The 22,077-nt window shown below is 46.6% G+C and overlaps 1 long non-coding RNA gene and 1 pseudogene across 1 annotated transcript in view; one reads left to right on the top strand and one right to left on the bottom strand.

Annotated features, from left to right (window-relative positions):
• Positions 1-7,216, bottom strand: part of LOC119469244 — a 49,207-nt gene extending 41,991 nt beyond the window's left edge. The window contains exon 1 of the long non-coding RNA XR_005198054.1: positions 7,119-7,216. This is a non-coding gene — a long non-coding RNA (uncharacterized LOC119469244). The remainder of the gene's footprint in view (positions 1-7,118) is intronic.
• Positions 3,157-3,703, top strand: LOC108291394 (annotated as a pseudogene).
• Positions 7,217-22,077: the final 14,861 nt, after the last annotated feature.

The following is a 22,077-nucleotide window of genomic DNA, read 5'->3' as shown; positions in this document are numbered from 1 at the left end:
AGTGAGCCATTGCACGCCTGGCCAACTCCATGATTCTTAACAGGGGATTGGCCGGGCATGGTGGCTCATGCCTATAATCTCAGCACTTTGGGAGGCCAAGACAGGTGGATCACGAGGTCAGGAGTTTGAGACCAGCCTGACCAACATGGTGAAACGCCGTCTCTACTAAAAATACAAAAATTAGCCAGGTTTGGTGGCGTGTACCTGTAATGCCAGCTATTCAGACAGCTGAGGCAGGAGAATTGCATGAACCCAGGAGGCAGAGGTTGCAGTGAGCCAAGATCGAGCCACTGCCCTCCAACCTGGGTGACAGAGTGAGACTCTGTCTCAAAAAAAAACAAAAAACAAACAAACAACAACAACAAAAAAACAAGGATTGAGTCTCTGGCAAAAGCATTCTGTAATCCACAGGAGACAAAAGAGGGGGAGGTTTGGAGTCAGGCGCAGGACTTTCCTATGCCACAAACCCAGGTTCAAGTCCAGTACATTACTGGCTCCAGCTCTAAAGTCACCTCCTCAGAGAAGCCTTCCCCAATGGCCTCATCCAGAACAGTTCCTTCCCTACCTCCAGAGGCCACCATATCACATTTCCCTGTGGGTTTTTTCTCCCTGGCATTTATCGTTATGTGAAATTATCTCAATCATTGATGTCTTCCCGTGGTTATTTTCTGGCTCCCCTCTCCCTTACTGGAATTCAAATTTCTACAAGAGCAGACACCATGAATCAATAACTCCTGCCCTTGACACTTTCTGGGGGATAATGACACCTCCCCTCCCACCGCGTTAGTATAAAGTGTGCAGTGAGACAGCCAGAGTTGCTCAGCACAGAGCCAGCCTGCAGCGAGCACTCCGTAATGCTAATGGTGGCTGTTATTGTTATCAGGAGAGGGCTGAGTGTCCTGTTCCCAGAGGTGGAACTCCTAACACATCTCCACAAATTCCAGACCAAATTCTGCTTCTTCCAGTCATGTTGCCCGCACCCACCACTGAGACCATTTACTCACCTGAGACCCTGGGCTAATCGCTGCGTCTCTCCCTGCCTCAGTTTCCTCTGTAAACTGACAGGGCAATCTCCTTATTGCCTAAAACTCCACAAAGTTGCTGTGAGTGTCAAATGACACAATGAGAAGGATCACTTTTTTTTTTTTTTTTTTGAGGTGGAGTCTCGCTCTGTTGCCCAGGCTGGAGTGCAGTGGCACAATTTCGGCTCCCTGCAACCTCCGCCTCCCGGGTTCAAGTGATTCTTCTGCCTCAGCCTCCTGAGTAGCTTGGACTACAGGTGCATGCCACCGTGCCCAGCTAATTTGTGTATTTTTAGTAGAGATGGGGTTTCACCATATTGACCAGGATGGTCTCGATCTCTTGACCTCATGATCCACCCACCTCGGCCTCTGAAACTGCTGGGATTACAGGTGTGAGCCACCGCGCCTGGCCAAGGATCACACTTTTTTTAATCCCTAAATATGATTTCAATACCAGGAAGAGCTCCGAAAGCCCCTCCCAGATGCCCAGACTTCGACTGTGACAGCTTCACCGCATGCTCCAGAGCCTCCCAGAGCCCTTGGCCTGGAATCCCAAGGCCCTGCTTTCCCCTGACCCAACCCAGCCCTGGGTTAGGGCCTTCTTTAAGGAGGGGTTTCCATTGAAGCAATGTTTCTAGAAGTTTGGACAGAATCACACCACCTCCTCCCCACCCCCATCTGCAGGCTGTCTTTCACCAATTTACTTAATATTTTTCTTTAAATGTCCTCATTTAAAAAAGAAAAAGCCAATTCATGCTAATGGGAAACTTTGTACTGCCATAAAGGAAAATTAGTGTCAATTATTAGAAATGGATCAATTACTATACATGTTGATATTTGCTAAAATAAATGCTTAAAAATTAAATGCTTGGTACCCACCTCTCACCCCTTGGAAGTTGGGGGAATCCTGATCTAGGGGTTTTGAGTTCTCTGGGAGACTTCTTTTTTTTTTTTTCTCATCCAAGATAATCCAGGAGACTTTTAAAAAATTCCTGGCTGGGAGCGCGTTGGCTCATGCCTGTAATCTCAGCATTTCGGGAGGCTGAGGCAGTTGGATTGCTTGAGTCCAGGATTTTAAGACCAACCTGGGCAACATGGCGAAACCCCATCTCTACAAAAAATACAAAAATCAGCCAGGTGTGGTGGCGTGTGCCTGTGGTCTGAGCTACTCGGAAGGCTGAGGTGGGAGGATCATTTGAACCCAGGAGGTCAAGACTGCGTGAACCCTGATCATGACACTGCACTCCAGCCTGGGCAACAGAATGAGACCCTGTCAAAAACAAAACAAAACAAACAAACAAAAAAACAAATCCTTCATTGACTGGGCAAACAATTTATGAGAACGTTATTTGTCCAGCCCAGGGGGCAGCAGCTGTAGGGGACCCCTCTTCCTGCCTTCAACACATAGAGGTGCTGGTTGAGACAAGAGCTTATGCCATTGGAAATGCAATTAATTTGCCGAGAATCATTACCAAAGCAGGCCTAATTTCATGGCTCTTTTCTTTTAATAATACTAATAATGGCATCTTAGCTGTCAGGAGTGGGGAGAGGGTAGGAAGGAAAAGGACAGGGAAAATCTTTATGTGCCACAGTAACTTCTTCTGCACACAACAGAACATGCCTGCTAACAGCTCTGGTTCAACACACCATCTCCAGGACCCCTATGTTGCTGATTCCAGACTCTTGGGAAGGGCAATTGAACACGACGGCATAATGCTTCTTGGAAAGGAATCAAAAGTGGATCCTCTGGCAAATTTGGTAAAATGTATCAGAAACCTTAAATTCTATGGGCAATTTCATTTCTATGACTTTATCTAAGAGAAATAATCAGGAATGTGGACCACAACAGCTTCAGTATATTCTTGGCAGCATTGTTGATCATAGTGAAAGCTGAAAGCAACTTAAATGTTCACCATAGGGGATTCAGTAAATGAAGAGCGTATATTCCATACAGTGGAAAACTATGCAACCAATGATGCCATAGAACATTTAGACATGGAAAAATGTTCATTTTAGGTAAGTGGAAAAGTAGCTAAAAAACAGTATGCACATATGATCTCTTTTAAAAAAAAAATATATATATATATATATATATATGGCATGCTCCTTCCTTTCCAGCCCCGGCTCTGGACCCTACAGCCACCAAGATGTTGATGTCTAAGAAGAACCGGATTGCCATGTATGAACTCCTTTTTAAGGAGGGAGTCATAGTGGCCAAGAAGGACGTCCACATGCCTAAGCACCAGAGCTGGCAGACAAGAATGTGCCCAATCTTCGTGTCATGAAAGCCAGGCAGTCTCTCAAGTCCCAGGGCTACGTGAAGGAACAGTTTGCCTGGAGACGCTCCTACTGGTACCTTACCAATGAGGGTATCCAGTATCCCCATGATGACCTCCATCTCCCCAGGGGATTGTGCCTGCCACCCTACGCCACAGCCATCCAGAGACTGGCAGGCCTCAGCCTAAAGGTCTGGAGGGTGAGCGACCTGCAAGACTCACAAGAGGGGACACCGACAGAGATACCTACAGACAGAGCGCTGTGACCCCTGGTACCAGCAAGAAAGCTGACGCTGGGGCTGGGTCAGCAACCGAATTCCAGTTTCGAGCCGGATTTGGTCATGGACATGGTCAGCCACCTCAGTAAAATTGGAGAGAATTATTTTACATTGAATAAACTTACAGACAAAAAAAACTTAAAAAAATTATATATATACACACACACACACATACACACACACACACATACATATATATATACACATGTGCATCACAGAAACATGGGGATGGCTTTGGGTTGAAAAGGATTTCCGAAGCAAGAAACAGAAAGGACAAACCATAAAGGCAAATAGTAATAAATCCATTACATTATAACTGATACTGTTCATCAAAGTTCCCCATTTTTTAAAAGTGGAAAGACAAGTCACAAGCTAGAAGATATCTGTAACAGTTTGACTGACAAAGATTAGCATTCAAATACGTAAAGAGCCCCTTCAAATCAATAAGACAAGGACAAATAATCAAAAGAAAAATGGGCTAAAGATTTGGACATAGAGAAGAGAAAACATGAACAGCCAACAAACATTTGAAAAGATGCTCAACCTCTGAGTAATTAGAGAAATCCAAATTAAAAGCTCATTTCCTGTCTACTCGATTGGCAGAATTTAAAAAGCTAGACAAATCCAAATGTGATCAGTTATGTGGAACAAGGACTCCTTGACACTGGTGATAAGGGGGTCAGCTGTACAACCACTCTGGAAAACAATTGGGCATTATTTTGTACTCATTCCCAGCAATCCATCCCTGGAGCCATTCTAGAGAAACACATCAGGAGGTGTCAATGACAATGTTTAGATCAGCAGGACTGAGCCCTTCCTTGGGCACCTAATAAATTCTTCTTCCTTCTTCACTGCCTTCTGACTTCATTGCACTTCTGAGTGGTGTCACTCAGCCCTGTCAGGTAGCCACTGGGCAAGCCAGATTCCATGTGCAGAGGTGGGTGTCATCTGTGTGAAAGTTGTGGCTCTCCCAGGGAGCCCCGGAGAGGCAAAGACTGCCCAGTGTGTTAGGAAAAGAGGTGGCAGGGTTGTGGGCATGTCTAGTTAATAAATGACAGTTCATCCAAATAACAGACTGCTCTGCTGCTGTACAAAAGAGTCGGCAGCTCCACACAAGCCAATAGGAAACATCTCCAAGATATACTGCCAAGTGAACAAAAAAGCAGGCAGAACAGCCACCATTGTGAAAAGGGGAGGAGTCAAGTGTATAGATCCACGTTCATTAGCATGTGCACAAAATACCTCTGTGCACAGGAAACTGGCCTCAGGGGGAGAGGGTGGCTGAGGGTCAGAGGTAAGAGAGAGACTTGCTTTTCACTGCGTCTCCTTTTGCTACTTTTTATTTGTACATTGCACATGATACTATGAAAAAATAAATATAATAATGTTAAAATGGAAACGAAATGCAGTCACATCAAATAGAACGCATGTGTAACTATTAGGAGACTCAGGCATTGCTAATCACCCGTTGGCACAATGCTACTTGGTAGGTACTTCATTAAGTCTTTCAAGTTTGGCAAGTTTTAAAGTATTTTTCCAGCCAGCTGTTTTAGATTTCAGACTTTTCCATGGACCCTTGACGAGCCCGTGGCTTCTTGGCATTGTGCCTGCTGGATCAAATGCACAGAGCAGATCTTATCACCCATGCCCAGCAGCCCACTGGTTCTCCAAGGGCTACTCTTCAACATGCCTTCTGTTGACTTACATCATCTACTGAGTGCTACCCCAGGGTTGTTTTTTAATGCAAGTGAATCCACGGACGAACTGACACGGCTCTCCCCTTCCTCAGGAACCAAAATGGCACAAGGTGACTTTCAGGCCCTCAGCCCCCCATCAAGCTAGGTGGTATAGATGTGTCTCTCCACCTATGATACTCTGTTCTCTCTCCTGCCTACACCCCCCTGTTCACTGTGCTCCAGCCACACTAGCTTTCTTGTTTCTCAACCCCCCTAACTATGGTAGGCAGATTCTAAGATGGCCCCAGGATTTCAGCCCAGGCCTCCCCCTCGGGTGTACATTTCCTGTAAAATACCCTGAGCCGTGAATATGGTGGTGTTTACTCCTGTGATCAGCTTATGTTATTTGGCATAAATGACCTTAAGATACAGAAATTCTCTGTATGCGCCTGATATGGTTTGGATGTGTGTCTCCTCCAAATCTCATGTTGAAACATGATTCCCAGTGTTGGAGGCAGGGCCTGGTGGGAGGTATTGGATCTTGGGGGTGGATTCCTCATGAATGGTTTGGCACCATCCCCTTGGTAATAAGTGAGTTCTCACCAGTTAGTTCATAGAAGATCGGGTTGTTCAAAAGAGTCTGGGGCCGGGTGCCATGGCCCATGCCTGTACTCCCAGCACTTTGGGAGGCTGAGGTAGGCAGATCGCCATGGCTCAGGAGTTCGAGTCCAGCCTGGGCAACATGGCAAAACTCCACCTCTACCAAAAATGGAAAAAAAATTAGCCGTGTGTGGTGGCACCCCCTGTAGTCCCAGCTATTCGGGAGGCTGAGGCATGAGAATCACTTGAACCCAAGAGGCGGAGGTTGTAGTAAGCCGAGATCATGCCACTGCACTTCAGCCTGGGCGACAGAGTGAGACTCTGTATCAAAAAATAAAAATAAAAGCGTCTGAGACCTCCCCCTTCTCTCTCTTGCTCTGGCTCTCACCATGTGACACCACTTGCTCTCCCTTCACCTTCCACCATGATTGGAAGCTTCCCGAGGCCTCACCAGAAGCAGATGCTGGAGCCATGCTGGTACAGCCTGCAGAACGATGAGCCAATTAAACCACTTTTCTTTATAAATCACTCAACCTCAGGTATTTCTTCATAGCAATGCAAAAGTGAACTAACACAGTGCCTGACCTAATCCTATGAGCCCTTTTAAAGCAGTGAGTTTTCTCCAGCTGGTCACAGAAGAGGAAGTCAAAGACGTGAAGCATGAGGAGCATTCAACACAGCACTGCTCACTTACAGATGGAGAGGCCACACATCAAGGAATGCAGGCGGCCTCTAGGAGCTGACAGCCAACAAGAAAATCGTCTGCTACTGTCAGTCTCACAACCGCAAGGAACTGAACATTGCCCACAACAAGAATGAACTTGGGGGCAATCCATCTTCTCCAGGACCCCTCTCTCTGCAACAGAGAGAGCTTTTCTCTTTCTTTTGCCTATTAAACTTCCACTCTGAACCTCACTCTGGTGTGCTGAGTTCTAGTTTTCTGTGGCCATGAGACAACGGACCTCAGATGAACAACACCGCTTAATTGTGAGGGCCTGCCTGGGATCCAAGATAGATTCATTGAAAGGGTGAGTATAGGAGCAGATCCCAACTCTTTCATTTTAAGGCCTCTGTCCTCCATTTTCTCAGGGGAAAGGCTTGCCGGGGAGAACTTAGCCAATCCCTCAGTGCCCTCAGGGTGCTGGGAACCTTGGCTTTGTTTTGGATTGGTCTCCTTTCAAGGAGAGCCTCACCATGGTCCTGTGGGGCTGGAAGAAGTCCAGAGGCAACGGAGAGCTCCTGGCCAGGGCAACACTCTGGTATTACCTGCAGACTTATGGACTAATCCCAGCCTCCAACAGTGCAATGGGTGACTGCAACAGGATCTCCAAGCTTTTTCTATCGATAATTTCCTCCTTTCCTGCCTGCGACTGCAAAAAAAAAAAAAGAATGTGGAAGTGAATTTTTTCCCCAGAGGCTTCACATGAGAACTAAGTCCAGCCTATACCTTGGTTTCTACCTTGTACTATCCTGAGCAAGGAACCCAGTTGTTCTGTGCCAGGCTATGACTTACAGAACTGTTAGCTAAATGGCTGTTGTTTAAAGCCACTAAGTTCGTGATGATTTGTTACAGAGCAATAGACACTAATACATGGGCCAAGCTGGCTCCACTCTGGGCTTTTTCTCAGATGAGTCCCTCAGCCTGGAAGGCTCTCCCCAAGTGTCCACAGAGCTACTCCCTCCCTCCCACTGGGTCTCTGCTCAAAGGTCCTCCCCTAGAGAGGCCTGCCCTGACCATACCATCTAGAATAGCACCACCCCTTCATTTTCTGTTCCCTTGCCCACTTGATTTTTCTAACTATCATTTATCACTACTTGACATATGGTTTCAGTTTCATGTAAATACCTTTATTTTAAAATAATGTTAAGCCTATAGAAGAGCTGCAAACATTGTACAAAGAATTCCCATATATTATTTACCAAGAATCTCCAAATGTTGACATTTAAACATATTTGCTTTATTATTCTCTCTTAGAGATTTATAGATAGAGAGATTTTCTCTGAACTGTTTGAGAGTAGATTGTCAATTTGATTCCCCATTATCTTGGAATACTTTAGTGTGTATTTCCTAAAAACAAGTATGTTCTCCTACATAACAACAATAAAATCATCAAAATCAGGAAATTGACATTGATATATTACTACCGTCCAATCTTCAGAGCCCAAATATTGTCCATTGTCCCAATAATAATGTCCTTTATAATAAACAAAAAGATCCATCCAGAATCACTCACTGTATTACATCTTATCTCTTTAGCCTCCTCTAATCTATGATGCTTCCTCCGTTTCTCTTTGCCTTTCATTACCTTGATACTTGCCCAGGGTACAGGCCAGTTATTTTGTAGAAGGTTCCTCACATTGGGTTTATCTGATAGCTCCACGTGATTAGATTTCAGTTTTGCATCTTTGGCAGGAACATCACAGAAGTGATTTTTCACTCTTCCCTCTGCTTCCTATCAGGAGGCTTATGCCAGTTTGTCCAATAACAGGTGACGCAGCTTTTGATCACTTGACTAAGACAATCTCTGCCATGTTTCTTCACTGTAAAGTCACCCTCCTTCCTTTTGCAATTATTTATCTTGTGGAATAACGTCAGTCCCACAACCACAAGGAACTGCATATTGCCCACAAGAATGAACTTGGGGACAAGCCATTTTCTTCAGGACCCCTCCCTCTGCAACAGAGAGAGCTTTTCTCTTCCTTTTGCATATTCACCTTCTGCTCTTAACCTCACTCTGCTGTGTCCAAGTCCTAGTTTTCTGTGGCCATGAGACAACGAACCTCAGAGGAGCTATACCTCAGATGAACTACACAGCTTTAGTTTTAGCATCTAGCTTGAGTTTTAGCATCTAATAATGCTTCTTGCTCGAATCAATTATTACTATACTATTTCCAACCTTCCTTCTCCATCTCTTATTGGGTATTCTAATGTAAGAAAGAGCTTTCTCCTCCTGCACATGTGTGTATGTATGTATGTATGTAACACATGTATGTGTGCTTATATCAGTACTATTTTTATTTAATAGTTATAATCTGTTACTGTCATTATTCTGATACTCAAATTGTCCCAGATTTGGCTATTGGGAGAATCCCTTTAACTTGGCACCTTGGCCCTTTCAACGTGTCCTCGGTATTACTTGAGCACCTTCCTATCTTATGGCACAGTTAGATGCTTGATGTACCACGGTGCCAGGCACTGAGTACTTCCCCCCACCCCAGCCCTCAAATCTACCATTTTCCCCATCCCTGATTCCTTTCAATGGAGGATGGTATTTAAAACCCAAGATCTGGGCTGGGCGCAGTGGCTCACGCCTGTAATCCTAGCACTTTGGGAGGTCGAGGTGGGCAGATCATGAGGTCAGAATGCGAGATCAGCCTGGCTAACATGGTGAAACCCTGTCTCTACTAAAAATACAAAAATTAGATGGGCATGGTGGTGCATGCCTGTGATCTCAGCTACTCAGGAGGCTGAGGTAGGAGAATCGCTTGCACCTAGGACGCGAAGGTTGCAGTGAGCCAAGATAATACCACTGCACCCCAGCCTGGGTGACAGAGCAAGACTCTGTCTCAAAATAAATAAATAAATAAAAATAAAATAATAAAAAATAAAACCAGAGATCTGGGTGTTAGGTGTATTCAAGGCTATATGGTGTATTCGTTATTGCTGTCTTTGTGGACAGAGCTGGGAAATGCACATATGTGTCTCACACACACACACACACACACACACACTTGCATGCATGCTTATGTAACTATATATATCAAAAGGCACGAGTTTACACTGATTCCTCCAACTGCAGTCTAACACCACAGGGTTTATTCTAGCCTTTCCTGTTTTCATACTTGTAATCCCGTCTCTGATGGTGAGCAACCTGGCTCTCATTATCCTTGATCTATGAACCTGTATGTTCAATCCCCAGGCACACTGAGCCACCGCCTCACTCAGCTGCCTTTCCTGCTTAGTCCCAAATCCCACCAGCCGCCTCCAACAAATGCTGGGGAAGGAAAGGAGGAAGGAGGAAAGAGGAAGCTGAATATTTATTTTCTATTTTTTGAACTAGAAATACATTAACTTCACACAAAAATAAATGTTAGAGAAAAGTATACAGTGAAAACCTTCCCCTCCCTCTCTCTCGTTCCCACACTACTCCTGTCCTTGAGTAGAAACTATTGTTAGTTTTATATATACACAAGCTAATATAAATACATTTTTTAATTGCCTCCTCTTTTACAGATACTATCCTTCACATTCCTTTTCTTATTTGTCAAGACATCTTAGAGAGCTTTCTATATCAGTACATAAGAAATGATCTCACCAGTGATGAGTTTGAGACCAGCCTGATCAACATAGTGAGACCCTATCTTTAAATAAATAAATAAAAGCAGAAATGGTCTCACCCTTTTTGATGGCTAATATTACATCATTCAGATATTCCGTACTTCAGTCAGTCCATGTGTAACAGACATTTAGATCATTACTAAGATTTTGCTATGCCAAACAAAATTGCAATAAATAACCATGAATGCATTCATTCCATATGTGTGCAAACATGTCTGTAGGATAAGCCTTCAGAGGTAGTATTGTTGGTATGACCTTTTATGCTTATGTGTTTCATGATTAATGGTCTGTCTCCCATCTTAGAATGTCATCTCCAAGAGGAAAGGGACTCTGTTCCATTCACTGCTGCTTTCCCAGGAGCCATTAGAACACAGTAGGCACTCAGTAAACGTTTATTCGCTAAATGAGTGAATGACTAGTGCACTCTGATTCTGGACTTCACCATGTCAAGCATTTACCGAGCACCCCGTGTGCCAGGCACTACACATTATTCTCCAAACACCCCATTCTCCAAACACCCCTGGGAAGTAGGGATTGTTTGACAGCCCCATTTGACAGATGAGAGTCCTGAGGCTCAGAGAAGGACCACGACTAGGCTAATGTCACACAGCTAGCCAAGGCCATGCCAGTTTCCACCAGGTGAGTCAGGCCTTGGAGTCTGCCACCACAAACCACTGTGTAGTCTCCCAGCCCTGTGTGGATCCCTCCTCTCAAACACTGGCCTTCCTGGTTCCATCTACTGTCCCCGGCCCCAGCCTCATCCCCAGCTGAAGACACTTACACTTGCCCCTACCCTTAGCCACACAGGACAGGACGAAGGAGAGGAGCTGTCATTTCCATACAGCTGTCCCTGGGAGCCAAGCCCTGCCCAAGCCCCCCCATTTTCCCTGAAAAGGCTGAATTATGTTGGTTGTTTGGGGGGCACCTCTCGGCACAGGCCGGGCTGCCTGGGCAGGGCCTGGCTAGGCTATTATCCTACATTATCTCACTCCCCTGCTCCTGAAAAGAACCAGTGACTGCTCGCCGCCCTCAGCCCTCCCTTGCCTGCTCCATCTTTTACACTTAATTACCTCACTCACTACCCCGCAGCCTGCAGAGGCCAGACCACAACTGGGGCGTGAGTAATCCCCGCATCACACACCCAGCCAGCCGGCCGGCAAGGAGCAAATTGCTCACACAGCCCATAAATAAAGGAACAGAGCCTGCTCGGGCCTTCTGAGCAGAAGGACCCTTGTGGCGGCTGCAGTGAGGGGCAGGTATTGGCCCCAGCTTCCCAGTTGGCCTTTGCCAACCCTGGCGACATGGTCTCCACCTCCTCCACCCCAGACGTGACCTTGAACTTCCCCAGGCCACTGAAGTCACAGCTCAATGCCACTGAGACAGATGGGGCAGCAAGCGCCAGCACCCCTTCCTCCCCACGGCAAGGGAACCGCAGAGCATGACTTCCGGGGGCCTGCCTGACCCCTCTAGCCAGCTCCCTGCTTCTTTCTTCCCCTCCCTTCACCCCCATGGAATACTTTGTAAGCCCGGCATCCTCTTTCTTTCCCAGCATCATTATTCATGTTGTTTCTGCTCCCTGAACACTTTTTCTCAGCACTCAGGGGTGTGGTTTGTTCCTACTCATTTGAGAGGCCACTTCCTCTGGGAAGCCTTCCCTGATCCCTCTGGGATGGGTTGGGGGCATCAGCTACTTCCCCCCATCAAAGCATCAAGCCTTTCCATTGTCACTGTCTGCTTTTCTCTTTTGAGGGAGGGACTGAGCCTTACACATCTCCCTTTTGCCTACACCCAGCCCAGGTCCTGGCATGTCACCAGGCTATTGACTAGGTGCTAAACAAATGTGAGTGAGTAAATGAGTGCTTAGCAAAGAACTTATCATTTACAAGTCACAGTGCATGTCAATGATATTTCAAGATATGCAGAACATCTGTAATGCAATTTTTAAAAATCTGTGATTTCTATTGGTGACAAGGTCACAGGTCCTGCTAACACCACTGTGGTCTGTTGTCTGGATTCATAATGGAAGGAATGATAAGTTTCAGATAGAAGTTAATGAAATTAAAGATGTAACACCTTCCCTATCCAAGTTAATGACAGACCCACTAATTCTTTCCATGGACCCCAGGTTAGGACTTGTGAAAGGGAATGACATTACTTCCCTTTATGCAGCTTGGCAGACATTGTTAATCAATTGCAGCAGTCTTTCTCACTGAGCCCAAACTCAGTTACAGTATCTATCTCAGCACCATGTTCCAGGCTAGGACCAATCAAGATTGGGCTCTTGAGCTGTAATCAATCTGCCATTCCTGGGAAGTGAGGGAGGGGGCAATACCATTGTAAGCATGAGATTAAGGGAGAAGGGCAGTAAAGCGAGGTTTTGCAACAATATGTGGGTAGGGTGCCATAAACACAGAACATTTGCTAGTAGCTTGATGTATGTCACCCAGGGAAACAAAACATGCTTAGTAAGTGTCTGGTCATGTAATTAGAAGTCTGGGGTCTACAGTAAGGGAGGTGACAGTTTCCTGCTGCTCAGCTCTGTTCACTTATTTCTGGGAGTTTTATGCTCAGTTCTGGGTTCTGTATATTCAGAGGAACACTGACAAACTGGAACGTGGTTGGGGGAAGCAACCAGGATGGGGAGATGTGTGGAAACTGTATCCTGTGCCACTGAATTGTTGCTACCATGGACGTGCATTGAGCCTTTCCTCTGAGCCGCTCTGTGTTGGATCTGGGGACACAAAAATAAACAACCCAGGCCCCTGCCCTCAAGGTGAGGACAGTGGAATTTGGTATGTGCATAGTCCCAAGGGGCCATCTGGGCCAGAAGGGTGGAGTCTGTGCACAGAGTGTCCAGCTGAACATGAGAAAAATGGAGTTTCAGAAATAGCATGGGCTGCTCAGTCGTCCAGGACCCATGGCTGCAGACGTGCTTGAAGGATCTCCAAGAGGGTCAGAAGGCTTACAGACTTCATATCCAGAAAAGAAAAAAAGCCCTTAAGTCAGGCCAAAGCCCTGCCCTGAGGGAGACTTCACTGCTCACACCATGTGTCCCCATCCCAGAGCTCATACTGCTGACACCAGCGCTGGATGCTGACACCAGGACTTTTGTCCCTGCTACCTCTGGACACTCAATGTAGCAACCACCACACTCGCACCAGAATCGCACGAGGTTAGCCTGGGTCACTTGACTGACCCCTGGCCAATAGGGGGCTGGGAAGGCCAGCATTGGCACCACGAGTGGGAGGTGAGAGCTCAGAAGCAAGGGTGTTGGAGGGTGCTGGATGGCCAAAAGGAAGGTCACCTGCCCACTCTAGCCACCAAGGACTAGGTGTTTCTGGTCAGTGCAGCTCTGGGCTCAGCATTTTAGGTGGACCATCTCTGTTCATCAACTCAATTCTCAGAATTGCAAGCTACGCTTTTCAATCCCAATTTTACAGATGAGAAAGTGAAGCTCAGGGAATCTAACTTGTGTGCCCCGTCCTTTTAACTGCTCCAGGAAGGTAAGTCTGCTGGGGCAGGGGAGTCATTGATCTATACTGAAGCTGACCCAGGCAACTGGGCTGTAAGCACCACCAGTCCTGGGATCTCTCGGATTCCACCTTGAATCTGCCACAGCAAAGCTAAAGCAGATTCCCTGTCTCCACCCAGCACTTGCTGCATTCTGGACTCCACACAAGAGTCACCTCCTCAGAGAGGTCTTCCTTGACTACTCCATCTAAAATGGCTCTTGCTCCACCTCTCTCTATCTTTGCCCACTTGTCTGCCTGGTGCTTTCTATGACAGGACGTTGGCATGTCTACCTACTGTCAGCTCAGCAGGATGTAAGCCGCATGAGATCAGGTCTTTGTCTTGCTCACTGCTGTATCTTCAGCCCTTAGCATGGTGTCTGGCACATAGCAGGTTGCAGTAAATATCTGCAGATTTACAGATGTGAGCCCTTGGGCAATTTCTTTTCTTTCTTTCTTTCTTTTTTTTTTTTTTTTTTTTTTTTTTTTTTTTTTTTTTTTGAGACAGACTCTTACTCTGTCACACAGGATGAAATTAAGTGGCCTGATCTTGGCTCACTGCAACCTCTGCCTCCTGGTTCAAATGATTCTCATGCCGCAGCCTCAGTAGCTGGGATTACAGGCACATGCCACCATGCCTGGCTATGTTTTTGTTTTTGTTTTTGTTTTGTTTTGTATTTTTAGCAGAGATGGAGTTTTGCCATGTTGGCCAGGCTGGTCTCGAATTCCTGGCCTCAAGCGATCCACCCACCTCAGCCTCCCAAAGTGTTGGGACTATAGGCGTGAGCCACCATACCCAGCTGCTTGGGCAGGTTCTTAACCTCGATGTTACCCACCATTCCTGTTTTTATAAAAGGGGATAATCATATTATATACCTCCAAAACTAGTTGAGAGGGTTCCATAAGTTCATGTAGTATCACAACCAAGCAAGCCTTTTAGTAAGCACCTACTGTGTACCAGGGCTATACGGGGCACCTGTATAGGGTACCCGCCCTTGAAGAGTTTACAGTCTGGTTAGGGTTTCAGCAGAATTTCATTGCAAGATCTTGACAGTTAGAGCCACAGGAGTCAGAGAAAAGAGAGGCTCCTTGGGGCTGAAAGACCCAAGAGGTCACTGTAAGAGGATAACCTTGGAATTAACAATGGCTGACATTATTGAGCACTGGCCATGTGCAAACACCTCACTCATCTCCCATCTGCCCTTCAGGGTAAGCCATTAGTATCAACATCCTCATCTAACAGTTGAAGAAACTGAGATACAAAGAGGATAGATAACTTGTTGGTAAGTGGCCGAAGTGAACCCAGATCATCCATGCTGCCTCTCCTGTGCTCCCCCTCACCCTCTGCAGCCAGGTGAGACAGGAAGCTAGGAAGGTAAGCACTAGGTGCATATGGATGTTCTGACTCCTTAGCAACCTGTCCACCCAAAAAGTCTGGGGTCAAGCACAGGTCAATATTGACAGCCCCCTGCCTCCATGCACCTGGGCCACCTCCTGGCTTTCTTTAGAAGCTAATGAGTCCCAGCTGGTATATGAGCAGAAGCAGGGAGCAGGAGGCAGAGCTGTGGGTGCTGAGAGGGGTTGATTTCTCTGTGCCAGGAGTCCTGGGAGCCCAGAAATGCCAATTCTGCATCTCCAATGCCGCCCTCGGCACCTGCCAGGCATGGCTCTGAGTTCAGCTGGTGGGGAAGAGAGGAAGGCAGGCGAGGCCCCCATGGAGCAAGGAAGCCCATCCTGACTTGGCAGGGAGCCTGAATGTTCCAGGGAAAGCATTTCCCTGTCCCATACCTCAGTTTCCCCAATTGTGAAATGGGGATGGGGAGGAAATGATGCTGATATCTCAAAGGCCCTTCAAGCAGAGCTCTCATTTACTGAGGGCTGACTATAACCAAGCCTCCTATAGCTCTACTTAGCAGATGCTCCCACTGGCCTCTGTTTACAAGACAAAATAGAGGTCCAAAGAGGCAAAGTGACTTGCCCAAGGCCACACAGCTTGAAGAGACAGAGCCAGGACTAAAATTTGGCTCAGCCAGGTACAGTGGCTCACATTTATAATCCCAGCACTTTGGAAGGCTGAGGTGTGAAGATCACTTGAGGCCAAGAGTTAGAGACCAGTCTGGGAAATATAGCAAAATCCCATTTCTACAAACATAGCAAAATGCCATCTTTAAAAAAAATTTTTTTTTTAATTAGCCAGGGCGTGGTGACATGCACCTGTAGTCCCAGCTGCTCAGGAGTCTGAGGCAGGAGGATCACCTGACCCTGGGAGTTCAAGGCTGCAATCATCACACCACTGCACTCTAGCCTGGATGAGAGAGCAAGATCCCATCTCTACAAAATAAAAATAAAACTCAGCTCAGGGTGACCTAGGCCCAAATGCTGAGTTATCTCACTTGCTTGAATGGTGGGCTCTTGTCTAGGGGTTTTTAACCATCCCACCCCCAAACCATGCTAGGGGTCCACCCCAAATCTGCTAACCCTGCATGAAGCCTGGTGATCAGACTCCTGCCACCCAATTCCTTCTTCCAGAGGTTTAAGAGACCTGTTCAAGATGAGACCTTGTCAGGGACAGGAGTTAGCATATTTAGGGATGTCTCCAACTTTGAAAGAAAGACTTTTTTTCTTCTTTTCTTTCTTTCTTTTTTTTTTTTTTTTTTTTTTAACAGAGTCTCACCCTGTCACCTAGGCTGTAGTGCAGTGGCGTAGTCTTGGCTCACCGCAACCTCCACCTCCCAGGTTCAAGTAATTCTCCTGCCTCAGCCTCCTGAGCAGTTGGGATCACAGGCATGCCCCATTATGCCCAGCTAATTTTTGTATTTTTAGTAGAGACAGGGTTTCACCATGTTGGCCAAGCTGATCTCGAACTCCTGACCTCAAGTGATCTGCCCACCTCAGCCTCCCAAAGTACTGGGATTACAGGCATGAACCACTGCACCCAGCCTGAAAGAAAGACATTTTAATGGAGGAATATCTATGACTGTGATAGTCAGGATAGAAATCTAATTATCACCCAAAACGAAGGGAAATCTTGAGGGCTGACAAGTCAATCTGGCTCTGGTCAAAGGGGATCAAGATGACTGCAGGTCACGAGAAGGTTTTTCACTCGTTTATTCATTCATTCAATAGATTCATTTACTGAGCACTTACTATTTACCTGGCACTGGGTAGATGATGGAGGTGCGGCAATGAATGCAGCAGATCTGGAATCCCACTCAAGGAGCTGTCAGCGCTGGCAGAGGGAAGGGGAGGAACATTCCTTGAAGGGCCCTTGCCTATTTATCCCAGCATTGGTGCCTTTGCCCTCTTAGAGAGAGGAACTCATATTTTAAGATCAGGGTTTTGTAGCCAGGCAGCCTGGTTTAAATACTGACACCACTTGTTCCTAGCTGCATCTCCTTGGGCAAGTCGATTTGCCTCCGTGAGCCTCAGTTTCCTCATCTGTAAAACGGGGATAGCCATGGGCCACACTCACAGGTGGTTATGATGGTTAAGAGAGGCAATCTGCATAAAGGGTTGAACTTGGCTCCTAGCACATAATAGGTGCTCAGTAAATGTAAACTAACTCCTTCCCACCACGTACCATCCCTATCCTGGGCCAGATCTTGGGGTCAGGCAAAGGAGCGATGGGAGGAGGGATTACCTAGGCAAGGAGGGAATGGAAGAGTGCTCTGGGCAGTGAGAACAGTATATGCAAAGGCATTGGTCTTTGAGGGAGCAAGGTAGGAGCTTTAGGGGGAGCTGCTATGCCCCCAACCACCACAGTAGGTTCCTTCCTAAAGTCTGTTGAAGCTATGAGGTCCTGAGCCAATGAGAAATAAAATGGAAATGTTTCCAGAAATTGCCACTAAGGCATTTGCAGCTGGAGAGGAGGCAGTGTGGTGGAGTGGTCAGGGCACAGGCTCCAAGCAGCTTGCTTGGGTTGGATTTGTGTCTCATCATCTAGTAGCTGTGAAACCTTGGGCAACTTACTTAACCTTTCTGTGCTCAGTTTCTCCCTCTATAAAATGGGACTAAAAATACCATCTGCCTCAAAAGGCAAAGGTAAGGATTAACTAAGGTAATATTTATAAAGTACATAGATCAGTAACTGCCACATGGCCCAGAGTTCTGTGTCTATTAAATGAATAATGAAAAACATGGCCGGGCACGGTGGCTCATGCCTGTAATTCCAGCACTTTGGGAGGCCAAGGTGGGAGGATCATGAGGTCAGGGGTTCGAGACTAGCCTGAGCAACATGGTGAAACCCCGTCTCTACTAAAAATATAAAAATTAGCTGGGCATGGTGGCGTGTGCCTGTAATCCCAGCTACTCGGGAGGTTGAGACAGGAGAATCTCTTGAACCCAGGAAGTGGAGGTTGCAGTGAGCCAAGATCACGCCACTGCACTCCAGCCTGGCGACAGAGCAAGACTCCATCTCAAAAAAATAAAATAATAATAATAATAATAATAATAAAGAAAAAAAGTAAAAGAAAAACATGCGGCAGCCTTAGGGAGGTGCTACTCAGATCTTCTCTGGACTACAGTGACTGACAGCCTCCAGCTGCAACACCTTTGCAATCTGCCACAGTGTGTCAGCACAGCCACTCCCTCTTCCAGCAGAGCCCCACTGATGACTGAGTATGGTGGGGAACTAGGGCCTGCCATTCTGTGGAGCATGGGACTTCTCTACAGGAATCTTTGCACAGGAGCTCACTGTTGGGTTGGTTAGGGCTTCCTTAGACCTGCATCGTGGCCTGAGGCTCCTCTTCCCCATTCTGCCTTTATTCCACCTTTCCTTTCACAGTGTCAGACCTGCACCCCTCTCTGAAGGCTCTCCTCCAATTCTCACAGGTGTTTTCTCCATAAATCTCTTACACTTACACCTCCATTTTCACATCTGCTTCCCAGAGGACCAAAGTGACATGAACGAGAACACAGCCTTCATCAAATTTCAGAGGACCTGCCACAGGCCCTTGGGCAAGCGATCTCTCTGATGAGCCTGAATAAACAGAGCTGTGAGTTTGTTTCATTCTCCTACTCTCTTTCCTTTAGCTCAGAGGAGGTGGGTCTGATAAAATACACTGGAGAAATGGTAGAGTAAGTGAAGCTTGCTGGAGAAAGAGCCCCATCAGTGTGGAGCGGATGCATTTGTGGCTACTCTCCTCCTTGGAATTCATACAGAATTCCATTATCGGCTCTGGACAGCAGCTCAGGGACCATCTTGTCCCATTCCCATTTGACAGACAAGAAAGCTGGGGCCAAAAAGGGAGGGCAGAGGGAGCAGAACCAGGGCTGGAACTGGGCTCCTGACTCCCAGGTCAGTGCTCCTTCCTGACACCATAGAATGAAGCCAGTGAATCATATGATGCCCCAGTCCTTCTTTATGGATGTGCAGGGTGAGGCCAGGGGTGGCTCTGTCAGCCACCTAGGGTCACACAGCCCTGAGACTCACACCTAGACCCTGGTAGCTGCTCTCCTTCCTGATGGGCAGGACACAGTTGAAATATGGAAGATGCCAGAGCAGACTAGGTGGGCCAGAGAGGGCCAAGCCTGCAGCCCCCACCAGCTAGACCTATTATGCCAAGCCTGGGGCTCCTGGGCAGGAAAGCAGTGGACCATGTATACATGGGACACTCTCTAGCTCCTCTGCACGGTGACCATGTAGCCATGAGCAAGTCATTTCAATAACACCACCTTCTCCCATGAGGCCATGGTAAGGCTTAGATGAGTAAGGATATGTAAATAACAACAGTCAACACTTATCAAGTTATTGTGTGCCAGGCGCTGCTCTAAGCACTTTATACGTATATTATCATTTAATCCTCACTGCAACCTTGTTGCAGTGTGAGTCAGGCCTAATTTATACACCCATTTTACAGATGAGAAAACAGAGGCACAGAGAATTACACAGTTGGGAAATGGCAGAGCAGGAATTGGAACTAAAAATAGGCTGACTCCAAATCCCTCAATGTAAAGTCCCAGGCAAGGCTAGTTTCTCCAAGGGAAAAATGCCTAGCACAGTGCCAGGCATGTGGGGTCGCTCTATAACGTGGCTGGCGATGTATTAATAATTATTATTGCCGCTGGTGAAATTCACAATGCCATCTTCCCAAAAGTCGGAAGAATGAATACTGAATGTCCTGACGTGGTTTACTAAACTTCATCATTTCTTCTATTTGGAAGTAAGTGGATAGTTAGCAAGTACACAAGATAAACATTTGTTGAGCTGGACTATTTATATGATCTTTTTAGAAAATACAAAAAGAAGAGCAGGGTAAGCCCCATAGTTCCAGACCCTTCTTTCACTTTTCTGTGTGTGTTTATTTTTGTTTTGGTTCATGGTTGTGAACATGCTGTGAGAGATTTCTGCATTCTGCACCCCTCACTTAACATATTCTATGAGCTTATCTCCCCATATGAGAATTTTTAATGGCTGCAGAATACTACATGAGGTGACTGTCTTCTTCACAACCCTCTCCCTGCTTTCTCCAGTCTGCAGTTTTTATTCCCTTCTCTGAGGCTGCAGCAAACATCCTTGGGAATAAAAGTTATATCCTTATTTCATGTGACTAAGATAAATGAATCCCTAGTAGTGAACTTTTTGAAACCAGTAAGCTGGGGTGGGGGGAGGTTTGGGGGACAGAAGGCCCTTACTGGTATCCTAGTGATGAAATTCTGCTGGCCATTGTGTATTTCATCCATGCTTAAGGTCTACTCCCCGCTGAAGGTATTTTGGAACCTCATCTTCTGGGCTAAAGGTTTCTTCTTTTTATCTGCTAAGTGCACCCACACACCACCTTCCAACTTGTGGTCAGAAACCTGGGGTCTTATCCTCAACCTGACACTAGTGGGCTGCAGGACCTTAATACATCATTTCTGTGGGGCCTCCTTTGATCAGTTAAGGGGTGGATCACTATCTTGCCCAATGAGAACAGTCCAGTCCCAGCTCTGTCCCAAGTTGCTGTGACCTAAGTTCCTTGCTAAGGACTCTGGGCTCCGTTTTGCCCAGAGTCCATGTGAGGTTGGAGAGGTAGAACTATCAGGCAGACGGAGGTGAGATCAATGACAATCACTTGCCTTATTTACCCACGGTAAACTAGACACCCCTAGAGGACAGAGATCCCAGTACCCAGCACAAACTAAAAAATATGGCTACACCACAAACAATTGTCAATGACAGAACAAATAAGCAACTTCCTCTGTGCAAACATCGAAAAGTTATTTTCCAACCAATAGGTCTACCTAGTCACAGTTACAAACTATAGTTACAGGCTGAACCTCACCCCTATAATCATTCGTTCATTCACTCATTCATTTGTGATTTACAGAGTAAGCTCTGGGTCGGGCCCTGCTAACATCTTGAACTCAGCTTCCTTGACTTCTAGCTTTCCTCAGCTGCGCAAACTCATTCCTGCCTCAGAGCCTTTGAACTTGTGAAACCTCTGCCTGGAGCACTCTTTCCTTGGCTCCTTCCATGGCTGGCCATTGTGTATTTCATCCATGCTTAAGGCCTCCTTCCCCCTTAAGGCTCAAGTCTAGGCTCAATGCCACCTCTCCCAGGAGACCCTTGCTGGCCACCCAGTCTAAAGGCACCACCACTCTCCACCTTTTCACCCTATTTTATGTTCCTCACAGCCCTGGACAACTATCTGAAAACATCTTGTTAATTTAAGGATTTTCTTGTTTGATGTCCATCCACTCTGCCTTGAAGATCAGCTGCAAGAGAGCAGGGACCAGAGATGCCTGGCTCACCACTCATTCCACAGAATCCCACTGACATGTAACAAATGAGTGCTGCATGCTACAGGCAAAACTGCACATATAGACCCTCATGTACTGAGCTCCTACCGTATGCCAGTCCCCATTCCAAGCCCTTTATATGTAGCAACTCTTCTAATGCTCCCAACAACCCTTAGGTAGTGACAATTATTCCCATTTTATAAGTGGGGAAACTGAGGCACAGAGTGGTTGAGTAACTTGTCCAAGGTCCTATGGCTAGTAAGTAGGGGAGCTGGAAGACCCCAGTGCACAGTTAAGAGTGTGTTGAGCCATACATGCGACAAAGTCCTTGTCCTCATGAAGCTCAGGGGCCATTGGGTGAGTTGGCCCAGTCTACAATGATGGAAGTCAGGGACACCTCCTGGAGGAAGTGACGCCTCGGTGGAGACATGAGGACAAATAGGGGTTTTCTATGGTGAAGTGTGGGTAAGGACTCTGGGCAGTGGAAACAGCATGCAAGTCAAGAGAGCAGCAAGCCCAAAGAACTAGTAGGCACCTGTGGCTGGAGCAGAGAATGCATGGGCGTGCATGAGTCAAGGGTGTGGTCACCTCAACTCTCAGTGACAGAGAATTTCAAAAGTCCCATGGGCAACATGGTGAAACCATGTATCTACTAAAA

This window comes from Cebus imitator, unplaced genomic scaffold (genome assembly GCF_001604975.1).
Source record: "Cebus imitator isolate Cc_AM_T3 unplaced genomic scaffold, Cebus_imitator-1.0 Scaffold18, whole genome shotgun sequence".
Classification (NCBI taxonomy): Eukaryota; Metazoa; Chordata; class Mammalia; order Primates; family Cebidae; genus Cebus; species Cebus imitator.
Note: the sequence above shows the minus strand (reverse complement) of the source record. Positions and strands in the feature narration are given on the sequence as shown.